Genomic DNA, 26,892 nt, shown 5'->3' with positions numbered 1-26,892 from the left:
ACCGGCACGGGCCCCAGCCCCCCCTCCTTCCTTGGGGTGCCCGATGGCCCCCGGGCATCTCCATTGGACAGGGGTGTGAGCGGAGCCATCCCCCGAGGCCCACCCGACACCTGGTGCTGCCAGTCCTGGATGCCCGCTCTGGTATCAACAAGGGTCTGAAAGTTAGTGGCCATGGAGCACAGGGAGTGGGCAACCTCCCTCTGATACTGGGCTATCTCCCTCTCTGTGCGATGCCGGCCAACACCTGGGCAATGCTGCCGGTGCTCTCAGCAATGGCCTGCTGTGACTGGGCAATGCTGCCGATGCTTTCATCAATGGCCTGCTGTGACTGGGCCACCACCCTGGCAATGCCACCCATTCTGTCAGACATGGCCTGCTGTGACTGGGCCACGCTGAGGAACGCCGCTCCATGTGGCTCTGGGAGAGGGCAGCCCTGTCCTGGGCTTTGGCCCCCAACTGCACAGAATGCCCCAGGCCTTGCACACGTTGACCCATGTCCGACACCGCCGCCCCTATTGCCTACACCACGGACGCCACTTGTGCGTTTCAGCCTGGGTGGCATCTTCAGGTGCTGGAAGCCGGCCGTCATCTCCTCCTCTAGTCCTTGGGTCTGTGACAGCTTCTCGACTGTGGGTGGGACTGGATCTTCCAGGAGCCCAGGACCCATCTAGATGGCAGCTGGTTGCTGGAGCCAGACTGCCCTCCGACCGTCTGGCCCCTCGGCTGCTCCTACTTCTACCTACTGTACCAGAATGACTGTGTGGTGCGCACCAGTGAGTGCCCCAGAAGCCTCTTCACTAATTTGCCCAACTGAGGTGATAGTCTCTGAGATGGTGGAGTGTGTTGAAGACAGCTGTGATGGAAAGTCAGTGTCCTCACCCGACCCGAGCTCCGGGGTCTCCTGGGTCGTTGTCCCCTGGGTCATGGTGCCCTGGGTCATGGTATCCTAGGTCATGGTGTCCTGGGTTGTCTCGGGCAGAGGGCTGGTTTTCCGGCTGCTCTCGCCATCAGTGCTCGGCTGTCTGGGAGCACCGGCCCTGGCACCCACTGGGGCGTGGGGCCCAAGATGGGCCGGGCACATCCCCGGCTGGTCCTGTAAGACACAAGACGGCATGTATGGTTAGACAGCTGGACAGGGGTGAGGTGTGATTTTGTGAGGGGTGCGGGATGAGGAGGTGAGGGATGTGGGGTGTGGGGTGAGGGGGTTTGGGGTGTGGGGTGAGGGGGTTGGGAAGTGGGGTGAGGGGGGTTGGGGTGTGGGGTGAGGGGGCTGGGGTGTGGGGTGAGGTGGGATGGGTGTGGTAGAGGGAGGTTGGGGTGTGGCATGAGGGGGGTTGGGGTGTGGCATGAGGGGGTTGGGGTGTGGCATGAGGGGGGTTGGGGTGGACACACATTTGTAATGAGGACCCGCAACCAGGCTGGGGGTCTCACTTCATGGCGCGCCGCCGACCTCCGTGACGGCTACATCCATGTCCGCTGGCCCGCCGACAATGTTTCGTGCCCTCTGCTCGGGCATGGTGAGGAGGTCATGCAGTTTTTTTCTGCACTGGTCTCCAGTCTGGGCCACCACCCCGACAGCGCTGACGAAGGCTCCCACCTCCTTCCAGGCACAGCGAACTATGGCGCCTGCTGACCTCGGCTATCTATCTGCAATTGAATCGTCTATAACTATTGAATTCCCAAACTTGTTACTCTTCCCCTGTGCAGCAATGCCATTTGGGTGCAACAAGTGTGGCTATTACTGGTTTCCCCTGAGAGGGCATTCCTCCCAACAGTATCCAAAGCGGCATAATTGTTTTGCAGGTGAATGGTCACAGGAGAGTCCTGCTCTGTCTGCCTGGTCCTCTTTGCTTGGTGGTCACTCATTCCCTTCCTGCCTGTGGAATCTTAGTCTGTGGTGTGACCACTTCTTTATATATGTATTCCATGATACCCTTTGCCATGCAGAAGTTCTACAGTGTCCCCAGCCATCACTCCAGCTATAAAACCTTGGCTTCCAGAAGCTGCAGCTGGATACATTTCTTGGACACATGCTGGCTCTGGGCACTGGAATTGTTTCTGGCTTCCCACATGGAGCAGGAGTGGCTTTGAGCTCTCCGGTCATGACTTACCCTTTAAATTAAACCTTTTGGAAGATACTTGAAATCAAATAATATCAATTACTATAGAGCCCTTCTGATATAACTATAAACAGAAAGTAGTAAGTACTTACCCAACCGTACTCACCCAATCAGCTGTTTCCACTTGCCCCTCATCACTTTTAAATCCTGACATCACCTCGGGAGCTCCAAACTCCAAGCTAGCACTCCACTCGCTCTTTCTCTTGATGATTTATTTCCCCTGTTCTGCTCTCTGCTCTATTGGTCTGTTAAAGATGCATTTCTGAAGTTTGGGCTGGTCAGGTGGGGATTTCCAATTGTCAGGTGGATGTACCTTTAAGAAATGTGTGTTTATCACATAGCTGCAGTGATGTCATTGTGTGGGTGGAGCTGGGCTGCCTGTCTGTCTCTTACTTTTGTTTTGAGCTGGGAGCTGCAGTGTGTCTTAGTTTCGCTTTCAGTTGGAGAGCTGCATTCAAACCAAGCAGATGTGAATCGATCTTTCTCTCTGCAATCTGAAGAATGTCTCCAGCTCTTTTGATGATTTCAAAGTAATACCTGTTTCTGTAGATAATTTAAACCTGCTGTCTTTGTTAAAGAAAGGGTTTAACTTATGGATGTTGCCAGGAAAGGTATTAAGGGTTACCTATAGAGTATTGTACCTGTGAGGTTACGTGTGTTGGCGGTTGATAATATGTTTACTGTGTGTTTATAAAATGTTAACTGGGTTCATAGAATAAACATTGTTTGGTTTTTAAAATACTTAAGGTCTCTGTCGCATAACACCTGGAGAGTGGAGCCTTGTGCTCCGCATAACCAAAATCTATTAAAAGTCGTGGGTCAGGTGAACTCCATGATATCATTTGGAGTTTTCTAAACCCTGGCCCATAACACAATACTCACTATAGAGATTGCCCTGCAGCATTGCTGTTTGCTGCATGCTGCACCAGCTAGGTCATCAAAGAGGGAATGTGTTGCCAGAGGAAGACAGGGACGAGCTAGACACACACTTGGATGAGGAGGACTTGGAAGGGGATAAATCTGAGGAGGGCAGGGATTCAGACGAGCAACATGAGAATGCCATTACATGGGTACAATGTTGTAAACGTGTTCATGATAACCTCATAGCCAAAATATTTCAAGAGGAATAAGGTGAAGACAAGTGTATATAACTTGTTTTCAGGCATCGATGTAGGCGACAAAATAGCACCTTCATTACCATCGTCACCATATCAGGATAGGTCATCAACCTCACAATGATCATAGAAGCTGCAGGGATTTTCTCCACCCCGAACAATGGGGTTATCCTTGGAAGATTCAGTAGCCTAAGAAACATGTGGCTGCTGTGGAAAGTGATCAGGAATCGACCAGTGTACCTCCTTGAACAACTACACAGAGTGCAGTCCTTTCAACCATAGCACCAACATGTCTGTAGGTATGGCAGCTTTCAAGCAGCTGAATCACCATTGCACACAAGGATGCACTCATATTAGTATGACAGAAACTCAACAAAATGCCACAACCAGGAAAAACATTTGACACTGGTTAGCATTTGACTGCTTTATGAGGGAGCTGCATGCAGACAGCAACATCTCTCTGGCTCACATATATGAATAATGCAGAGGCCTCATCTTGGTATCGAGCCCCAATATACCATTGGACATCAGAACACAGTGACATATTTCTGAACAGCATGTACCCAAAGCTACGAGTTTTGTTGGCATTATGCTCAGAGTGACTCAGCAGAATCATCAGTTGATTATTGATGAACAGTCAAGAGACCTTGAATTCATGGGAAGCCTGCCAAGCCTACTTTCCTGCATTGCCTTGGCAAGTGAGAGAGACGTGGCTGAGTCAGTATTGACACAAAAATGAACAACAACTTGTTCCCTTCATGAATCAGGCTGAACACTCATGAGCTGTGCCGAAGGACAGTTCATTACATTACAGTCCCCGACATTGTCCCTCTCACAAAAGCCAATCCATTCTATCTACCCTAGGTCAATGAGTGCACAGCCATGAATCCAACATTTCTTTGCAGACTGTACATTTTGTAGCCATCTGGGGTGGCCACTTACAAAGGAAACATAGATACTTGCAAAGACTCAAGGGAAATATGGCCAATACAGGATTCAGGCAAACTCAGAGCCTAAATGTATATTTGCTAACAGGGAACCAGACAGTATCGAAACCCCTAGCCGATTTGCATTCTAATGACCCATTTCCCCAGGACAAAGAACTTGTACTCAGGTATCAGATGCAATTCCAAACACATCGGCACCACTCCCTTCACCCAGGAAGCCCAAACAGCCAAGGTCAATGACCGCTCAGGACACGCCCAGCCATCAAGGCACCCGCCCCTTTATTGGCTCAAATCGAAGGCAGTAATCAAAGCCTGCCGAATTATTGGGTCCAAAGCTAATCTGGGCTGGTTTAGCACACTGGGCTAAATCACTGGCTTTTAAAGCAGACCAAGGCAGGCCAGCAGCACGGTTCAATTCCCGTACCAGTGTCCCCGAACAGGCGCCGGAATGTGGCGACTAGGGGCTTTTCACAGTAACTTCATTGAAGCCTGCTCATGACAATAAGCGATTTTCATTTCATTTTTCATAAGAACCGCCTAAAAGAGCGCAAAACCCCAAAGGATAAAGAGAGACACTGCCATGTGTTCGATCTCTTTTGGCCCCGGCACACTGGCACTCTTCTGCCCGGCCTATACCTGAAGCCAACTGCAGCACCACGACTAAAAGCAAGATCAAGATCAACGATCGCTAGCAGACGGATGAGCCCAGCAGAACCGAAGTTACTTCTCCAGACCCAGACACTCCAGATCCGAACAAAGGCCTTGTTCCTCTGCCAAAGCCGGGTGCCTGAAAGTTAAGTACAGGTTGTTGTAGTGTTGGGTATAATTTAGCTTGTAGTGTTTCGATGTTGCATGTGTGAGTTAATCTTGTGTGTAAATAAACTATTATTGAACTTGAACGATCTGACTGGTTGTTTGGTCTTTGATCAATATCTGGTTGAACCTTGTGGTGGTATCATCTGATACCTGGCGACTCTGAAAAGCAATATCACTCAATATTAAAAAGGGCAACATTATTGGCGTCTCCGGTGCAAATTGGCAACACTTTACATAAGGCAGCTGACCAGGAGTAAAGTGTGATCCTCACAGGTAAATAGACAGTTTAATCAGGATGATCACACACCTCTGACATCACACACTCATTCCCCTTGAGCAGACATTTCCAATGTGACCGAGTGGAACCAATTTCCATCATTCTATGTCATGCATGGGGAGAGTAGGAATTAAGATAAGGAATAATATTCAGCCTTAAACACAGATGAAAACACGCTGCAGGAAGGGATGAAAAGCTATTGTGCTTGACGATGAATCCTACTTTTTCAAAAAATTCAATCATAAGATAAATGCTGTTGCAAAGTACACATGGGAGAAAAAACTCTTAACATCTGTCATGGCAAATATTTGTTACATCCACAAACTTCAGTATGACAGCATCAGGATAATCACTAACCTTTATGAACAATTGAAGCTTATTACTGTCTGCCTTAGATGCAAGGGTCACATGTGTATAAGCCAGCCATTATTTTCACATATGAAGTTTCTTTGTTCATGTTGCAGATGTGGAAATAAAAGCAAATCATTGTGAGGAGATTGAGTGAGTCTTAATGGAACTTAAGTGTCAGATAGCAGCTTATTGTTATGGGGGAGGGGGAGGGGGGGGGGGTTGCATTTTGGATCCTTTATTGAACATGGGACGTTGTATCACAACATTTGGCTATTGAATACCTGAGAATTGGGAGGGGTAAATGTGATCTATATTTCAAAAGTACAGAGGATATACAGCGAATGAACACCTGTGTCACCATTATGCATTCAAAACTTGTTAATTTTTCTAATCCTACTGCTTAGTCTAGGGTCAGCCAGACATCCATAGCTGAGGTGGAGGCAGCCTGCTGACTGCTATGTCCTGTCTGTGAAGACATTTATGGGTACCTCTGGTGGCCTGAGACCTGGAGGGCCCCAAAGTGTTCTGGGTCTCCATCATTCAGAGAGCAAAATTCTTTCCTAATTATGAATCCCACTGACTGCTGCCAGGGAGCTTTCATTGCCACATGTATGCAGTTGATGGTGGTCTGAACCTGCGGAAACCTGAGATTGCAATGATTCTCATAGTTGTAAATCTGGCATGCTTTGTCCATATAGAACTGGATGAGAAATGGTGAGCTTTATTGAAAAGGGCATTGGTCACCTCCCATATGCATTTGTGCATCGCCAATTGTGAAATCCTGCAAATGTACCCAGTGGAGTCCTGGGAAGATCCACAAGCAAAAATATCCAGTGCGACTATAACTTTCAAAGCAACTGGCATTGGATTCAGTCCAAGTCCATGTGTTCTAAGTGTCATAATATACATCTATGTATATAATGGAGTACAGACAGGCAGTGATTGACACACAGGATGACCAGTAAGCACACAGAACAGAGCAGCCAATCACCAGACAGGACACTGCCACTATAAAGCCAGAGGGCACTAGGTTTCCCGCTCTCTCTGGACCCAGCCACTGAGACAGTCAGAGTTCGTGAGCTAGCCAGTGCAAACACCATGCGGTAGCTAGTAAGTCTGGTCAGGCTAGTACTAGGTCTCCAGTCAAGTCAGCATAGTGTCAACCCACAGCTGAACATGTATAGTAGTTAAGACGTTAAATAAAATCATGTTGCATCTTATCAAGTGTTGGAGGTCTGTCTCTCGCTACACTGCATCAAGTGCAGTCCACATCGACCCAGCCTGCACAACACATCATGGTACCTGTGAGTGATGCTGAAATTTGATGGACCTACCTTGAGTGAATCAGCGTTGACCAGCAAACAGCCATCCGGTGACATGGAAAACGTCCGCCCTCCTCCGCAGCTCCGCATCGCCGGCAACCTCGGTACAAATTGGAAGATCTTCTAACAAAAGTTCCAACTCTATCTCAAAGCCACCGGCCTCGAGGCCGCATCGGACGCCAGGAAGGTCGCACTATTCCTCTCCACAGCCGGGGACCACGCCATCCACATCAACAACTTCCTTATATTCGCCAGGACATTATTTCACTGCACTACTCTGTTCCTTGACCACCCACCAGTCCTGCCTCAGTCATCCCCCTACCTGCTAGCGTTGTCTCCTGTGAGTACCCTCAGTGCAGCTTAAGGCACAGTCACCCAATATCTCACCACAATGCTCTTAAAGGCAGGCAAAAATAACATCTACTAACCTCCCAAGTCATGGATGAAGTGAAGTTCGCCAGGTCCACTCCACTTATGTGCAGTTGTCAAACAGACTGTTCTAATTATCTGCCTATGGGTCACTTAAATTCGAGGGATTGTTTTTCTGGCAAGTTGAACTGTTCATGAGCATTCATGAGATGCAAATAAATGCAAATGTTGTTCCTGACATAGATCAGCAGGAAAATTGACCAGCCTTTAACTGGTCATTGGAATCAGAAGAACAACATTCCAGACTGTTTTCCCACTGGCCATCATGCCAAATTTAGTGCCCCTGCCCACTGTGATTCCCACAACTGGCGGGAGTGGGATGCTCTGCCCATAATCTGTGTAGGCGCACCTATCTTTGACAGCTGCATGGACATCATAAACGAATTTAGCATTGATATTAAACTAAAGCAGTGAAAATAATAAAGTGGGAACCAAAGATATAGCTGATGAACGTAGAAAGAAGTAATTTGGAATAAGAAGTAATTCTGTACTCTGGGCTTTGGGCCAACTCTTTCCAACAGACCATAAACAATTTGCATTGTCAGAAATTCTCCAAAATATTTTAATCATCAGGAGGAAGTAAATGGCAATTAGTTAAACCTTTTTACCAAATAACAACAAACTGTGCTCTCTGATCCCCCAATGTAATTATAATCAACACACCCATCTAACATTAATTCTGGTGAATTTAGTCAGTGAAACAATTCCTGGCAACTGGTCTGAAAATGAGTGGTATTGTCGTTCGGTGGAGATGTGGCCAGCTAAATGCGATTTCATGCCAGCCAACCAATTAATGAGATAGAGGCGCAGGGCCTGGAAAATCCGGGAACAAAAGTGGGTAGTAAGGTAGAAACCCAGCGTCAGCTGATGGTAGCCAGGAGAACTCCATTTTCAATTGCCAGCCAGACCTGCCTGCAGGAGTGCCAAGTACTGTGATTGCTCTCCTTTCTTCAGCTAAATGGATCCACTATCTAGCTCAGAACATCATCCTTCAGATCCAAACCAGAATGATTTGAACCGGAAGATCAACTGATCACAACAGCATCTTGCATCTTCATTGTCTGCAGCCTTCAGTGAAGAAAGTGAGGCAAGAAGCTGATAGCTTGGGAGTGTTCTCCCACACAACCCACCCACCCCAACACATCATGGGTGGTGGGCCATGAGTTGGCATGGAGAAGGAAAGGCAGTGGGTAGGCGGCATGATTTTCCATGGAAGGAGTATGGGGAGTGCATGAGGCTGAAGGGGTATGAGGATGAGGGCTAAAGAGCTTCCAAAACAACTAGGACAATATTCCAAACAACTGGGCTTTCTAATCAGCACACCACAGCACCTACCTGCTCACATGATCACCTTCAATCTGCTTCAGGGATTGACAGCCCTAACTTTATGCCACCCTGGCCCCTCCTCTCTGTGTGAAAATCAGGGCAAGGCAGGCCTGCCGAGTCAGGAAATTTCTTAACTCGAGTTACCCACCTCAAAAGTGAAAATTCATCCGTACCTTTTCATCTTTGCCACTTAAGCATTGAGCACCATAAGAGCAAAACATGGAAAGGAATTGCAATGTGCCGAACAGAAGCTTCCCAATTTTCCTACATTCAATTCAATGCAAGAAATCATGATCTCTTCCCTGTGGCTAGGTTTCCCTTTCTGTGCTCCACCTAGGTCATGCTTAATGTTTAAGACAAAACTTGCCCATCTGATAGCTGGAAATTTAAAGACAAACTCCCCATCCAGCTGTGATTGCTACCATTAAATAGCTTTATTCTCTGCACTTCCTCTTCACTTCCATTACAATTATTGACATGATAAATTCTCTCATCTTTTTAAAGTACTGCCTTTAAAACAATGTTTCTATAGCCATTACAGAGCCATTTTCTCCAAATGAAAGAAGGCCAAGAGCCCATGAGTGGAATCATTTTGAGGATATTTTAAAAGTCTGGTTAGTGGAGGTCATGTTTGACCTGCTGCTGCTGTGAGCTGATTGAGGGGATCAGATATCAGAACCAGCTAAGCTACTATAGCATTGTCTGCCTGGAGACAGGACACAACATGGATACTAGATAAGTCCTCACAATTGACTTGAAGTGGGCCAAAGGCAATAAAACAACATTCTTTGTCACTTCCAGCAGCTTAGTGACTCAGTGAACTGCTTATGCCAATTTGACTGGGACATCCCAATTTTAATCCCTGGTCTGTGCCTAACCGGTTATTACAGCGAGAGCAACAGGAAGGCTTCCATGTCTGTCAACTAAGGAGGAAAAAATATTAGGCAAGTAATTTTATTGCATTCCCATTTCTCTCTTCCTCCTTTGAATGTCGAAGCAAATGCTGGATGGCATCTTTATAGGTGGGGGCGAATTTCTGGTAAATTGCACAAGTGGTATTCCTCATGTCTGAACTTTATATGGACTATACACATATATCATATGTGAACAATCCTCAGCTGAGCTTGATGCACAATCACCGGCCTCGGACCCCCCCCCCTCCCCCCCAGTTGGGCATGACGGGGCTGTTACAGCGCGCCCATTTTTTGGCGAGTATCCCCAGACCATTCAGGGGAGATGTTAGGGAACATTTCTTCATGTAAAGGATTGTAGAGGTTTGGAACTCTCTCCCACAAACAGCAGTTGAACGGAGAATAGTTGTTAATTTTAAATATGAGATAGATTCTTGTTAAGCAAAGACATTAAGGGCTGTGGGCCAAAGGCAGGTATATGGAGTTAGGCCACAAATCAATCATGGTCTCATTGAATGGCTTGAAGTGCTGAGACGCCTGTGTTCCTATGTCCCTAATATTAGCCCAGGGTTAATTATCATTCTCTAGCCATAGGAAAATAAATATATGGGCGGGATTCTCCATTGCCCGATGCCGATATTGGCGATCGGGCAGAGAATCCCTTTCGACGCCCAAATCGAGTCTCTGCCCCCTCAAAACTGGCATCATCACTTTTGAAAGCCATTGGCGCCTCATCGGAAGGCCCTTCCCGGACGCTCCGCTTCCAATGGGCCAAGTTCCCAACCGTGTGGTTGACATGTGGTCTGAGCGGTCGGGAACCCGGCATGGCGGCCGCAGACTGTGTCCAGCGCCAGCGCAGTCAGCCTGGAGCCGTGCTGCTGGCTGGTGGGGTTTCCGTGAGGGCTGGGGGGACCAGTGAGGGGTAGCCACGGGGTGGCCAGGGGTGGTGTTGTTGCCATATTTGGCAGGTCGGGTCTGCGCACAGCCGGCGCCTTGTTGTATGGCACGACCGCTGCAGGTCATCGCCATGCATATGCACGGCCACGGACCCAGCCATTCTCCCACCATTTTTGCCACGGGAGCCGAGAGTTTTACTCGGCGCCACTGCTAGCCCCTCACCAGTCCTGGAATCGATAAGGGTTCAGCATCGATTATGGTGTTGCAAAACGCCACAATTCCCACGCCGGCATCGGCATTTAGCTGCAGAATTGGAGAATCCAGCCCATGATCTTCACAGCCCACCAACTTCAGGAAAAGTGCAGAGAGCATATCTCTTTCTACATTTACTTTTTTCACCATCACAAAAGCCTTAAACGCGGTGAATTCAACTACTTTTTGGAAGGTGCTACAGTGACATGCATGCCCAGTTCTGTTAGGTTCACACACATCACCTGTCTCCTGCTTGATAATACACAGATAACAGGGCTCCATCACAGATCCCTTCTCTGTCAAAACAGAGGTGAATCATTACACCCCACTATTCTCAATCTTTCTCACAGCAAAGCTGCACTTTATCTGGCCCCAGATATGCTAACAATGTACAGCACTAATGGTAAACTTTTCAACTTCAACTGGCTGAAGGCCAAAACCACGACAACAACCACTTCAGTAACACTGCAGAACTACAGTATGTTGATGACACACACTTAGTGCCCACTTGGAAAAAGAATTACAACAATGGTTGATGTATTCTGCAACAAAGGCTCCGAGAGAATGGGACTGGCCCCAAACACAAGAATGACCAAAGTCCTCGACCAGCCTACACCATATGTATCAAATCCAACATCTAAAAGTCAGATGCATGATGAAGTGTCGGAATATGTCCCTCAATTCGGAAGTTACCTATTTGGAAAAGCTGACATTGATGAAGAGGTACACCACTGAATCTAACATGCTAGCTCAGCCAATGGTAATTTAGTAACATGGGCTTTCGAGAATCATGAATCAGATATAAGATTAAACTATTGGGTAATGATTCTCCGCACTCTTCTCTATGGTGCTGAACATTGGATAAATTAAAGATGCCACATCAAGGCCTGAGAACAACGCCGTTAGTACTGTCTTAGAAGGTTCTTGCAAATCAAGTGGGAGGACAAAAGTAAGCATCCTCCTAGAAGCAGATATATCAAGTATCGAGGCCGTAATAATCTCACATCAGCTGAGATGGATGAGAATGACTGACTCATGGGGCGGGATTCTGCGGGAATCGGCACAGCAGGCAACTCCGGTGTGAAGGAGTGGCGTGAACCACTCCAGCGTCGAGCCGCCCCAAAGGTACGGAATCCTCCGCAGCTTCAGGGGCTAGGCCAGCACCAGAATGGTTTGCGCCGCGCCGGCCGGCGGGGAAGGGGCTTGGCGCCGCACCAACCGACGGCGAAGGGCCTCTGCTGGCCGGCGCGAGTTGGCGCATACGCGGGAGCGACAGCATGTGCCGGCGTCACCCCAGTGCATGCACGGGGGGATCATCTCCGCGTCGGCCATCGCAGAGGACCACAGCAGCCAACGCGGAGAAACAGAGTGCCCCCACGGCATAGGCCCACCCGCAGATCGGTGGGCCCCGATCGCTGGCCAGGCCACTCTGGGGGGCACCTCCCGGAGCCAGATTCCCCCGCGCCCCCCCTCCCCCCCCCCCCCCCCCCCCCTCGAGGAGCCTGTAGGCCGCCCGCACAGCCAGGTCCTGCCGGTAAGTACCTACTCTAATTTACGCCGGCGGGAACGGATGAAAACGGGCGGCCACTCAGCCCATCGTGGGCTGGAGAATTGCCGGGAAGGCCGCTCTTAGCGGCCGCCGACCGGAGCGGCGCAGCGCGATTCCCGTCCCCGCCAAATCCCTGGTGCCGGAGAATTCGGCAGCCGGCGGGGGAGAGATTAACGCCGCCCTGCGGCGATTCTCCGACCCGGCCGGGGGGGGGGGGCGGAGAATCCGGCCCATGATGGCTCAAACAGGTGTTCTACTCAGAGAAACACCCAGGGAGCTCATTCACATGGGTGGGGGGTGAGGCCGGTAGGATGAAGTGTTTCAAAGACAATTTCAAAGCCTCCATAAAGGTCGGATCTAATAACAACAACTCATGGGAAGTCGATGCTCAACTGATACCAAAATTGTGATCCACCATGCTGCACTAGTCATGGGGGAGGAAAAGACTCAGGGCCTGAAAGCGCCATTAGAACTGGGGAAAGTCATGGAGAGTATTAACTCCATGCAGTGGGGGGAAGGCACCGGGTCCAGACGGGTTCCCAGTGGACTTCTATAAAAACTCACGCCGGCACTGGCCCAACATCTGCGGGAGATGTTCAATCACTTGCTATCAAGGGGAACCTTACCACACATGCTGCCACAGACCACAATATCACTGATCTCTAAAAAGGAGAAAAGCCTGGTGGAGTGCTCATAGAGATCCATCTCACTCCTAAACACTGACGCCAAAGTCCTGGCGGAAGCCATGCGAGGAGCCTGGAGAGTTGGGTATCAGAGGTAGTCACTGAGGATCAGCCGGCCTTTATCAAAGGCAGACACTAACAGCGAACATCAGGCCCCTGCTGAACATGATCAAAGCCCTACCGGGGAGGAGACACCAGAAGTGATCATCTGCCTAGACGCAGAGAAGGCCTTCGACAGAGTCGAATGGAAGTACGTCACAGAGGTACTGTAATGGTTTGCGTTCGGGCCAGGGTTCACCCTGTGGGTGAAACTACAGTACAGTGCTCCCATGGCAAGTGCACGGCCAAACACCACCAGCTCAGCATATTCCAACTGCACAGAGGCATGAGGTGTCATAATATCTACTCATGAATATAATGAGATGCAGACAGGCAGTGATTGACACACAGGATAACCAATGAACACACACAACACAGAACAACCAATTACCAGACAGGACACCACCACTATAAAACACACGAGGCATTAAGACTCTGCCTCTTCTCACTGGATACAGCTACAGAGATAGTTAGTGTGCACAAGGCCATGAGCACCTTCTCCATGTGACAGAGAGCTAGCTTGGTCAAGCCAGTCTGAGGTTATAGTGTCAATCCACAGCAGATTATGTACAGCAACAAGCAAGTTCAATAAAACAGTGTTGGACCATCTCCTATGTCTGAAGCCTGATTCGAGTCTCACTGTATCCAGTTGCAGTCGATGTTAGACCAACTCAGATAACACAGCATGGTACCAGAGAGCTATTAACTCTAACGAACCTACCTCGAATGACGCTGCAACGACCAGCAAGCAAACATCCAGCGGCATGGAAAAGATCCAGCCCCCTGCGCAACTCCGGATCTCCGGCAACCTAGGCGCCAACTGGAAAGTCTTCAAACAGATGTTCCTCCTGTATATCGAGGCCTCCCACCTCAAGGCAGCATCGGATTCCAGGAAGATCGCGCTGTTCCTGTTGACTGCGGGGGACCACGCCATCCACATCTTTAACTCGCTCACGTTTGCCGATGGCGAAGATAAGACGAAGTTCAAGACGGTTCTGCTGAAATTCGACAGCCACTGCGAAGTCGAGGTGAATGAGAGCTTTGAACGGTACATCTTCCAACAGAGGCTTTAGAGTAAGGATGACTCTTTTCAGTCCTTATTGACCCACCTCCGCATCGTAGCACAGTCATGTAATTATGACTCAGCGGCTGATTCCATGATCCGGGATCAGATCGTTTTCGGGATCCAGTCCGACTCCCTGCGGGAGCAGCTCCTCAAAATCAAACAGTTGACCCTCTCCGTCGCCATCGAAATGTGCGTTGTCCATGAGCATGCCAGGAATCGTTACTCCCGCATCAGGGAGGCAGAAAATGCAAAACTGGCCTCCCACGAGGCAGAAAGGGTGCACGCCATCGCAAAAATGAAAGGCGTGAGCATCGAGGAGAATGGCCATTTTGCGTGCTTTTCTCGGGTCCCCACGCATGCGTGCCACGACCGGGAGGACGATGAGGCCGAAGACCCTAGTGCGCATGCGCGAACGTTGGCCGACCGCACTGCGCATGCGCAACGGCGCACAGAGCGCACTGACGCAGCGTCATGACGTGCCCAAATTGTGGCTCCGCCCATTTGAAAAATGAAATGAAATGAAAATCGCTTATTGTCACAAGTAGGCTTCAATGAAATTACTGTGAAAAGCCCCTAGTCGCCACATTCCGGCGCCTGTTCGGGGAGGCTGGTACGGGAATTGAACCGTGCTGCTGGCCTGCCTTGGTCTGCTTTAAAAGCCAGCGATTTAGCCCAGTGTGCTAAAGCGGCAATGTCCAGCCAAAGGCAGGTGATGTCTACAGTGTGGAAAGCCTGGGCATTATACGGCCCTCTGCAGGTCCGCTCCACTGAGCAACAGCCATCAATCCCAGCTGCAGCGCAGACATGTCCGCTGTATACAACAAGGCATGCAGGATTCTGATCCCGAAAGACCAACAGACCCCGATGTTGACTGCCTCGAGTCTCCGTATCGGGTGGGCATCATCATCTCATGCGAGCTGGTCTCCACCGCACCTGCAAACCGCCTTTCAATCCTGAGTATGGATCCTGACGACGAGTGGTGTGCTGTCATCACGGTCAACCAGTTGCGCATCCGATTCAAATTGGACACAGGCGGGTCTGCGAATCTCATATCACAGTCAAACCTCGACAGCATCCGAGACCAACCTAGCATTCTTCCACCAGCCTGCCAGCTCCTTGACTACAATGACAATGCCATGGCTGGTAGTGGATCATGCCAACCCGCTGTATCTCACAAGGCAATTAAGGCGATGTGAAGATTCAAGGTAATCCGGCCTGACAAGGCATCCCTGCTCAGTGCTCGCTCATACAAACTCCTAAATCTGGTCCAGCGAGTCCATGCCATGTCCTCCACACCTGCGATTGCCTCGCTCAATGCGAACCTACAGGCTGAGATAGATGACATTCTTGCGCAATACCACAATGTGTTTGATGGGATGGGCACGCTCCCATATCGTTACAATATACTACTCAAGCCGAATGCCACCCAGTCATCCATGCACCACGCCGGGTGCCGCTCCTCTCAAGGATCGTCTGAAAATGCAGCTACGAGAGCTCCAAGACCAGGGCATCATTTCAAAGGTCACAGAACCAACAGACTGGGTCAGCTCAATGGTCTGCGTCAAGAAACCCTCTGGTGAACTCCGAATTTGCATCGATCCCAAAGGCCTGAATCGCAACATCATGCGAGAGCACGACCCGATCCCGAAGCGAGAAGAATTAACCTGTGAGATGGCTCATGCCAAATGTTTCACCAAGCTGGACGCCTCACAGGGTTTCTGGCAGATACAGCTGGACGAATCCAGTAGGAAGCTGTGCACGTTTAACACTCTGTTCGGCAGGTATTGTGACAACCGCATGCCTTTCGGCATCATTTCAGCTTCCGAAGTCTTTCATCGAATAATGGTGCAAATGATGGAGGGCATTGAGAGGGTGCGAGTCTATGTGGACGACGTGATCATCTGGTCCACGATGCCCGAGGATCACATCGCTCACCTCAAACAGGTTTTCCAGCAGATTCACGAAAACGGCCTCCAGCCCAACAGGGCCAAATGCTCATTTGGTTGGTCCGCTCTGAAGTTTCTGGGTGACCACATTTCACAGCAAGGTGTGCAACCTGATGCTGACAAGGTACTGGCAATCAATGCCATGAAGACCCCAGAGGACAAAAAGGTGGTCCTATGTTTCCTTGGGATGGTAAATTTTCTCGGAAAATTCATTGCCAACATGGCATCCCACACCACAGCCCTCCGGCATCTCGTACAAAAGTCCACAGTGTTCCAGTGGCTTCCCGCACATCAAGTGGAGTGGCTTGAGCTGAAGGCGAAGCTCACCACAGCCCCAGAACTGGCATTCTTTGACCCAAACAAGGATACCAAGAAATCTACTGACACTAGCCAGGACGGCATTGGTGCGGTGCTCCTCCAGCGAGACGGCTCCTTGTCCTGGGCTCCAGTGGACACGCCTCCAGGGCCATGACTCCGACTGAATAACGGTATGCCCAGATCGAAAAAGAATGCTTGGGTCTCCTGACAGAAATAGTCAAGTTTCATGACTACGTATATGGTCTGCCAAAGGTCACGGTGGAAACAGACCACAGGCCCTAAGTCCACATAATCCAGAAAGATTTAAATGACATGACACCTCGGCTGCAGCAAATTCTTCTTCGTCTCCACCGATATGACTTTGAACTCGTCTACACACCGGGTAAGGAGCTGATCATTGCGGATGCCCTATCCCGATCCATCGCCACGCCTTGTGAACAGGCCGACTTCATTCACCACATTGAAGCTCAGGTACAGTTGTGTGCCAGCAACCTCCCAGCCACTGATGAACGAGTTATCCAAATACGCGAAGAAACTGCCAAAGATCCTCTACTGCAGTGTGAGATGCAACACCTCGCCCATGGTTGGCAAAAGGGGCAATGCCCCCAGTTCTTCAACGTTAAGGACGAGTTAACGGTTGTTGAAGGGATCCTTCTGAAACTGGATAGAATCGTCAATCCCCAAAGCATGCAAAACACGGTGCTCAGACAGATCCATGAGGGTCACCTTGGGGGTCGAGAAATGTCGACGCAGATCTCGGCAGGCAGTTTACTGGCCTTGCATCAGCCAGGACGTTGCCAACATGGTCCCCAACTGCACAACATGCCAGAAATTCCAACCATCCCAGCCCAAGGAAACACTGCAACAGCACGAGATCGTGACCTCTCCGTGGTCCAAGGTGGGGATAGACCTCTTTCATGCAAATGGGGATGATTACGTGCTTTTAATCGACTACTTCTCCAGCTACCCGGAAGTGGTGAAACTGTCAGACCTCACGTCCAAGTCCGTCATCAAAGCCTGCAAAGCGATGTTTGCCAGGTATGGGATACCACTCACGGTAATGAGTGACAACGGTCCATGTTTCTACAGCCAAGAGTGGTACGACTTTGCATGATCCTACCACTTTAGTCATATCACCTCCAGTCCCCATTACCCACAATCAAACGGGAAGGCCGAGAAAGGGGTCCATATTGTCAAGCGGCTGCTTTGCAAGGCTGCAGACTCAGCCTCTGATTTTAACCTGGCGCTGTTGGCATACAGGACAACCCCTTTGTTGACTAGTTTGTCTCCAGCGCAGCTGCTCATGAACCGCAACCTGAGGATGACTGTTCCAGCCATCCATGTTCAAGACCTTGACTATCTCACGGTGCTGAAGAAGGTGCAGTGATCCAGGGCCCAGCAGAAGATCACGTATGATGCTCATGCCACTGATCTGCCTGCGTTGGCTCCAGAGGATGCTGTTCGCGTCCAGTTGCCTGAGGGAGGCTGGTCAGCCCCAGCTGTTGTCGTCAGACAGGCTGGCCCCAAGTCTTTCGTTGTTCAAATGGCTGATGGCTCCATTCTTCGGCGCAACAGGAGGGCGCTGCGCAGTTGCCTTCCCACCACCTGACCGCACTTCTCCGCATGTCATCATGTCGCCTCAGGACATCTCGCACCACGTGGCCAACGATCTGGCAGCAGTCCCGCCTGTCCACGAGGCCACCGATCTGGCAGCAATCCTGCCTGTCCAGGTGCCGGCGTCCCCCCTCCACCTCTGACTCGATCAACAAGAATTTGTTGCCCATCGCAAAGACTGAATCTATAGACTTGAATCCTGTAAATTTTGTTCAGTTTGCTCTGTATCTGCACGATAGACACCTTCCCATGTAAATATGTTCATTCACTCACCACTTGTACATAGTCACACATGTATATACAGTCACATTCCAAAATTTTTTTCAAAAAGGGGAGATGTCATAATATCCACTGATGGATAGAATGAGATGCAGGCAGGCAGTGATTGACACACAGGATAACCAATGAATACACACTACACAGAACAACCAATCACCAGACAGGACACTACCACTATAAAACACACGAGCCATTAAGACTCTGCCTCTTCTCCCTGGGTATCAGAGGTAGTCACTGAGGATCAGCCGGCCTTTATCAAAGGCAGACACTAACAGCGAACATCAGGCCCCTGCTGAACATGATCAAAGCCCTACCGGGGAGGAGACACCAGAAGTGATCATCTCCCTAGACGCAGAGAAGGCCTTCGACAGAGTCGAATGGAAGTACGTCACAGAGGTACTGTAATGGTTTGCGTTCGGGCCAGGGTTCACCCTGTGGGTGAAACTACAGTACAGTGCTCCCATGGCAAGTGCACGGCCAAACACCACCAGCTCAGCATATTCCAACAGCACAGAGGCATGAGGTGTCATAATATCTACTCATGAATATAATGAGATGCAGACAGGTAGTGATTGACACACAGGATAACCAATGAACACACACAACACAGAACAACCAATCACCAGACAGGACACTACCACTATAAAACACACGAGGCATTAAGACTCTGCCTCTTCTCCCTGGATACAGCTACAGAGATAGTTAGTGTGCACAAGGCCATGAGCACCTTCTTCATGTGACAGAGAGCTAGTTTGGTCAAGCCAGTCTGAGGTTATCAGTTTAGATTAATAGAGTGTCAACCCACAGCAGATTATGTACAGCAACAAGCAAGTTCAATAAAACAGTGTTGGACCATCTCCTGTGTCAGAAGCCTGATTCGAATCTCACTTCATCCAGTTGTAGTCAATGTTAGACCAACTCAGATAACATATCATGAGGTAAGGATGCCAATTGTCCCTGTTGCTGTTCACCCTGGCAATCGAGCCACTGGCAATACTCTCAGATCAGCGAAGGAGTGGAGAGGCATTCAAAGGGAGACAGAGAGCATAGAGTCTCACTCTATGTGGATGATCTGCTCCTCTACCTCTCAAACCCCCTGGCCAGCATGGGAGGAATAATGGAACTCCTAAGGGGGATTGGAGCCTCGTCAAGGGGTGTACGTGCCTCTTACAAACTTAACCTGAGCAACAGCAACATTTTTCCTGTGAACCCTCAGGGAGGGAGAAAAACAGCTGCGGAAGTTGCCATTCAAACTGGCCAAGCCCAAATTCCGATACCTGGTGATCCATATAGCCCATGACTGGACACGGATCCACACATGGAATCTGTTGAGTCTAGTGGAGGAGGTAAAGAGGGACCTGTGGAGGTAGGACGCATTCACGCTCTCTCTGGAGGGGAGAGAGCAGACGATCAAGCTGAATGTGCTGCCCAGGTTCCTTTTCCTGTTCCGATCCCTCCTGATATTTATGCCCAAGGCCTTTTTCACCAAAGTCGACAAATTTATCATGGTGTTTGTGTGGGGGGAAAAGAGCCTGAGTATCAGGAAAAGGGTGCTACAAAGAAGGAGGAACATGGGGGGCCTAGCCCTCCCGAACCTCCAATTCAACCTGTGTGTTGGTACTACAGAAATGGTATGGGAATGAGTCAAGGAGCCGGGGTCTGAATGGGTTAAGGTGGAGGAGTGTTCCTGCACAGGGACATTCCTTCGAATACTGGTCACGGCCGCACTTCCATCCCCCCTAGCCAAATACTCACTCAAATCAGCAAGGTGGCGCTGGAGCGTGGCGACTCTCTGCAATCTCTCCAGAACAGATCTCCTTTTTAAATAAAAGCATATTACTGCGGATGCTGGAATCTGAAACCAAAAAGAGAATGCTAGAAAATCTCAGCAGGTCTGGCGGCATCTGGAGGGAGAGAAAGAGCTAACGTTTCGAGTCCAGATGACTTTGTCAAAGCGCTGAGGCAATCAATTCCTGTTTTTACATCTCTTATAATTGTTCTAATCTTTAAAATTTAATTCTAACACTAACATTATTACTAACCTTTCTCTTTATCTTCCCTTGCAGGTTTGAAGATCCTCCGATGCCCGTGGAGGAGACCTTTTGACCCGTCTTGATCTGACCTGGCTGCACTCCAGATGACCCGATCCGACCTGGAAGCGGATGAGGCCCAAACTGGAAGTGCGGCCCCGACCACGATTTGGACCCGACCTGGACCTCGGAGCGCCTGATCCGGCCTAAGTACCGACGCAAACCCCCGGACCGCCTGACCCAGTCGCCAGAGCACCTGACCCGGCTTCCGACCACGAGACCAGGCCCGACTCAAATCGGAGACTCCCGCCCAGCGACCGACCCGGAGAGGCCCACCCAACGACTCAACCTACCTGAAGATGGAGGAAAGAAAAATTCTACTGTAAGGCCAGACCCCAGGAGCACCCAAGGAGTGTACAGAACACGGGACCAAGCCTAACCTGCCTCAGGAAGCCCCTCCCTGTCTACAATCCAGGACCCCCGAAATGGTGGAGAACCTGCACAAGGATCCGAATGCACCACAAGGTATACCCGTACTCGCAGAGCACCGTGAGCTGACCAGATCGCAAGCATACCCCCCCCCCCCCATAACCCCAATACTGCAACCAGTGCCCAGGATCCTGGCAGACGTGACCCGGCAAATGTAACCAGCGCCCTGGCCTCGCCAGCGCCCCGGCCCCCGCCAGACGCAACCACCTACCTTCCACAAAGTCAGACCTCTCCCATCGGATCCCGGGGCCATCCAGCCACAGCTGACGACCGAGGAAGCGGGGGAAACGCGGCGGTTTGCAAGTGAAACTGAAGCAACACGGTTTCAAGACTCCTCTCCCCAGCATACTCCTGGCAAACGTTCAAGCGATCGAAAACAAGCTGGAACAACTTAATGCTAGACTTACCTCTCAGAGGGAAGCAAGAGACTGTTGTGTGCTCTGTTTTACAGAGACAGGGCTCACCCTCACCTCACCAGACTGTGCCATACAACCTGTCAATTCATCGGCGGCCACACCGCGTCATCAGGCAAAGTGAAGGGTGGAGGCGTTTGACTCCTCATCAACCCCTCCTGGTGCTCAGATGTGGTGACCCTGGCGACCGACTACACCCCATACCTGGAATACCTGACCAAGAAGTGCCGCCCATACTACCTTCCACGTGGGTTCACTTCAGCCATTATCACAGAGTAGGCCCGGTCTACATCTCACCCCAGGCAGAAGCGAGGAAAGCACTGGACAAACTATAAAGAGTTATAAACAACAACGAAACAGAACACCCGGAGGCCTTTTTCCTTGTGGCCGGGGACTTCAACAAGGCCAACCTCAAGAGTGTAATGCCAAAATTCCACCAGCACGTCATCTGTCCCACCAGGGTGACAACACTCTTGACCACTGCTACTCGAAAATAAATGGCGCCTACCGTTCCATCCCCCGACTGCACTTTTGAAAATCAGACCATAAGACAGTGCTCCTTCGCCCGGCATACAAGCAGAAACTCAAGCCGGAGAATCCAGCTAAGAAGGTTGTGCAGTGCTGGTCCGAGGAGACAGAAGAGCTCTTACGTGACTGCTCAGAGACAGTGGACTGGTCCCTATTTAAGAATCAGTGACCAACTTAAATGAGTATGCCACTCCCCTCACAGACTTCATCAGCAAATGTGTGGACGATTGCGTGCCAAAGAAAGCAGTACATATGTTCCCCCAACCGGAAAACATGGCTCAATCGCGAGACTGACTCCCTACTGAAGGGCAGATCAGAGGCGTTCAAGTCAGATGATCCTGACCTATACAAGAAATCCAGGTACGACCTCCGCAAAGCCATCCGGAATGCCAAGAGGCAATATCAGACCAAGCTAGAGTCACAGACAGACTCTCGGCGGTTGTGGCAAGGACCAAACAACATAACGGGCTACAAAGTGGAGATGAGCAGTATCTCCAGCAGCAGCGCCCCTCCCCGATGAACTCAATGTAATCTATGCTCGGTTCGGGCAGGCAACTATAGATCTGCTGTTGAATGCCCCAGCAGCCCATAACAAACCCATAGCCACCATCACAGCTTCCAAAGTCAGATTGGCCTAGCTGAAAGTGAACCCTCAGAAGGCGATGGGTCTGGACGGGGTCCCTGGTCATGCACTCAGAGCCTGCGCGGACAGCTAGCAGATGTGTTCGTGGACATCTTTAACCTGTCCCTAATCCGCTCCGTGGTCCCCACCTGCTTCAAGAAGACCACTATCATACCGGTGCCAAAGGAGAACCAGGCAATGTGCCTCAATGACCACAGTCCGGTGGCCCTAGCATCAGTCGTAATGAAGTGCTTTGAGTGGTTGGTCATGAAGTGCATCAACTTCATACTCCCAGAACACATTGATCCACTGCAATTCACATACCGCCATAACCGGCCTACAGCAGATGCCAACTCCCTGGTCCTACACTCAGCCCTAGAGCATCGCGACAACAAGGACTCCTACATCAGACTCCTATTTATTGACTACAGCTCCGCTATCAACACCATAATCCCAGCCAAGATCGTAAAAAAGTTTCAAATCATGGCTCCTCACTCTACGACTGGATCCTCGACTTTCTGAACCACAGATCACAATCAGTAAGAATAAACAATAATACGTCCTCCACAATAGTCCTCAATACCGGGACCCTGCAAGGCTGTGTACTTAGCCCCCTACTCTACTCCCTGTACACACACGACTGCATGGCAAAACTTGGTTCCAACTCCATCTACAAGTTTGCTGATGACATGACCATAATGGGGCGGATCTCGAATAACGACGAGCCAGAATACAGGAGGGAGATAGAAAACCTAGCGGAGTGGTGCAACGACAACAATCTATCCCTCAATGCCAGCAAAACTAAAGAGCTGGTCATTGGCTTCAGGAAGCAAAGTTCTGTACACACCCCTTTCAGCATCAACGGGCCGAGGTGGAGATGGTTAACAGCTTAAAATTCCTTGGGGTGCACTTCACCAAAAATCTGTCCTGTCCCACCCACGTCAACGCTACCACCAAGAAAGCAGAACAGCGCCTATACTTCCTCAGGAAACTAAGGAAATTCGGCATGTCCACATTAACCCTTACCAACTTTACAGATGCACCACAGAAAGCATCCTATCTGGCTGCATCACAGCTTGCTATGGCAACCGCTCGACCCAGGACCACAAGAAACTTCAGAGAGTTGCGAACACAGCCCAGTCCATCAAACAAACCTGCCTCCCATCCATTGACTCCATTTACACCTCCCGCTGCCTGGGGAAAGCGGGCAGCATAACAAAGACCTCTCCCACCCGGCTTACTCACTCTTCCAACTTCTTCCATCGGGCAGGAGTTACAGAAGTCTGAGAATACGCACGAACAGATTGAAAAACAGCTTCTTCCTGTTGTGCGTTTTCTCTGCTACTTGGTCTTTTCTGTGGCTCTGTTCCAATTAGGGAAATCCTTCTTTCTATATTGTCTATGTCCGAATGCTTCGAGTCGCCAGGTATCGAATGATACCACCACAGGTTTCAACCGGCTATCGATCAAAGAGCCAAACACCAGTTAGTTAGTTCAAGGTCAAGGCTACTTTATTTACAGACAATCAGTCATGCAACATAAATACTACTAGTCAACAACACCTATCGACTAAGACAACCTGTACTTAACTTCGGGCACCCGGCTTAGGTCAGGAAACAGTGGCTGCTGTTCAATTTTGGATCTCTTGGGTTCGAAGTGGTAACTGCTGCTCAGCTGGGCTCATCCGTCTGGTAGCGGGCGTTGAACTCGAACTTGCTTCTGGTGTTGCTACAGTTCGCGATGACTGTGACCGGGATGCCAAGCCCAAAAGAGAGCGAGCATATGGCAAACTTTTCTTCTTATACTTGGGGGTTTTCGCGCTCTTTTGGGCGGTTCTTCGATTTGGGCCTTACTAATTGGGTGATCCCTGATCCCGCTGTTCAATTCCTTAGACAATAAGGGGGTGGGGATCTGGATGGCTGGGCATCCCAAGCCGTCATTGACCCCATTGTTTGCGTTTCCCTTGGACAGGGAGTGGCGGCAAAATGTCTGGGACTGTCCCGGTTGCTGGGGGAGATGGGCCTCACCTGCTAATTGGCCTGATTAACATGCTAATGGGCCGGAGTTTCGATGCCGTCTGGACTTTGCTGACAAATATGCATTTCAGGCTCTGAGCCAGCCTGATTCTTGGCTTGTCCATTTTACCCATTGGTCTTTGAGAGCTGCTCTGAACCTAGTTGGAAGTGGCCATCCCCGATGGCTACATTCCCCACTGTTACCAGACTCAAAAGCGATCCTCTTATGGACTGACCTCATTAATACTACACTCCTGTATGCTTCACCCACATTGTGTACCTTGTGCAACCTATTATCTATTTTCTTTATATTTTGTTTTCTTTTCACGTACTTAATGATCTGTTTGAACTGCTCACAGAAAAATACTTTTCGCTGTACCTTGGTACACGTGACAATAAACAAATCCAAGCCAGTGGTAGTGACCACACTGAGAACGTGGAACCAACTGCGGCACCACTTCAGTCTGACTGCAATGTCCAGCATGGCCCCCATTTGCAAAAAACATGAATGAATCCTCACAAAGTTGGATGCGTCCATCAAAAGATGGCGACAGGACAAAGGTAGGGGACCTATATGTGGACTGCAGAGTAGCGACCCTGGGGGAACTCATGGACAAGCTCCAACACCCAAAAAAGAATGAGCTAAGATAAAGGCAAATTAAAAACTTCCTCCGAAAAGAGATGGCGACATTCCCCCACTTACCAGGACACTCACTTTTGGACAGACCTCTGATCGCAGGCAAATAGGGGACGGTAACTGTTGTGGCATGTACAGACGGATACCAGAAGATGTACATACAGCCCTTCAGAAGACACGGGAGAAATGGGAGGAGGAACTGGGCATAGTGTTAGGGGGAGGACTCTGGATCAAAGCAATGCACAGGGTGAACTCCACCCAATGTGCGGCATGCCCGGAACATCAGAAGCTCCCTCCAACAGCCTCGTTCCACCCTTGAGAGTGTCCTGGATGCCCTTGGGTACCTCTACACACTGACTTCGCTGTTCTCTTGCTGGGATCAGTGTTTCTGCTCCTGATCGATGGCCACTCGAAGTGGACAGGTTTACACGGATACCTTCCACTACTTCATGAGCCATCACAGAGAAGTTGCGCCAATCTTTCAGCATCCACGGTATTCCAGAGGTGTTGGTCCCTCATAATGGTGCTCCCATCACAATTGAAGAATTATGCATACTAATGTTGTGAAACACATCCGAACCGCCCTGTACGATCATTCTTTGAATGGTCTGGCTGAGTGGGCAGTGTTAACTTTTACACTGGGCATGCAAATACAGACTAGACGTCAGTTGAAACAAAACTGACACATTTCTTATTTAATTATCGGACTGTACCATATTCTACGGCTGGGTTGGTGCTGGCAGAGCTACTGATGGGCTGCCGTCTCCGGACCAGCATCTGACATTTCCAAACCTTGGCTGGAAGGTAGAAAAGAAACAAGACCTTCAAAAGAGCTACCATGACCACGGACAGCATGACAGGATTCAAACTAGGGGACGCAGTCCACTTCCAGAAATTTGGGGATGGCACCCGGTGACCATAGTGGAGAAAAAGGGGTCAATCTCCTATTTGGTCAAGACCAGTGAACGGACTGTACCTCAGCATATGGACCACCTCAAGGGCAGGGAGCACTGCCCGATGAATCGATTCCTCACTCCCCGTGCCTGCCATTTATTAGCCAAGGACCTGTGCTCAGGAGATGGATGACTCAGAAATTAGATATGGATACAGAACCTTCAGTACTTTCGGAGGACAGTATGGTCAGAGACAGATCTCCAAGAGGACCCCTTCGGCGTTTGGCGTGAAAATGACGCTCCCTGTCACAATAGATGCCTCCGACCCAGCCCCACTGCTGTCAGAAGCACAACCCCCTCTGTAACCAGCTATAGACGGACCTTCAGACTGCAGGGGGAGTGATTTAATAGCCCTCACAAGAATGGCACAATTGATCTCCCCGCCGAACTCGTGGAATACGAGCTCCCCCTCGAATGGATGAAGATGCGTCAGCGAGGGCTCGTAGAAATCATCTTGTAAAAGCATGGTTGGTAGACCCAGTTGGGACCTTTGGGCTGTATGTTTGTTTTCTGTATAATTCTTTCAGAGTAACTGAGAGTAAAACTGGCAGAACCATCCAAAGTTAGCAATTTAACTGCTGTCATAGGAATACAGGAATTAGGAGAAGTAGGCAATTCAGCCCTTCAAGCCTGCACCGCCATTCGATCAGATCATTGCTGATCTCTTCCTGGTCTCAAATCCACCTTCATGGCGGATGGTTCCCAGCCCAGCGCAATTGTCCGGAGGAAGTTAGCTCTTCTGGCCAATTATTGGGTAGATCCTTACGGGAGAATTTTGCAGATGAATTCCCAACGCATCATAGGGGCGCTCCGTAAATGCAATGCTGGGGAACCCGGAAGTTGTGGGCTATGAATATCCAGGTTAGTTCAGAAGGAAATACCATTATT

This window comes from Scyliorhinus canicula, chromosome 3 (genome assembly GCF_902713615.1).
Source record: "Scyliorhinus canicula chromosome 3, sScyCan1.1, whole genome shotgun sequence".
NCBI lineage: Eukaryota > Metazoa > Chordata > Chondrichthyes > Carcharhiniformes > Scyliorhinidae > Scyliorhinus > Scyliorhinus canicula.
This window is presented reverse-complemented; position numbering follows the sequence as displayed.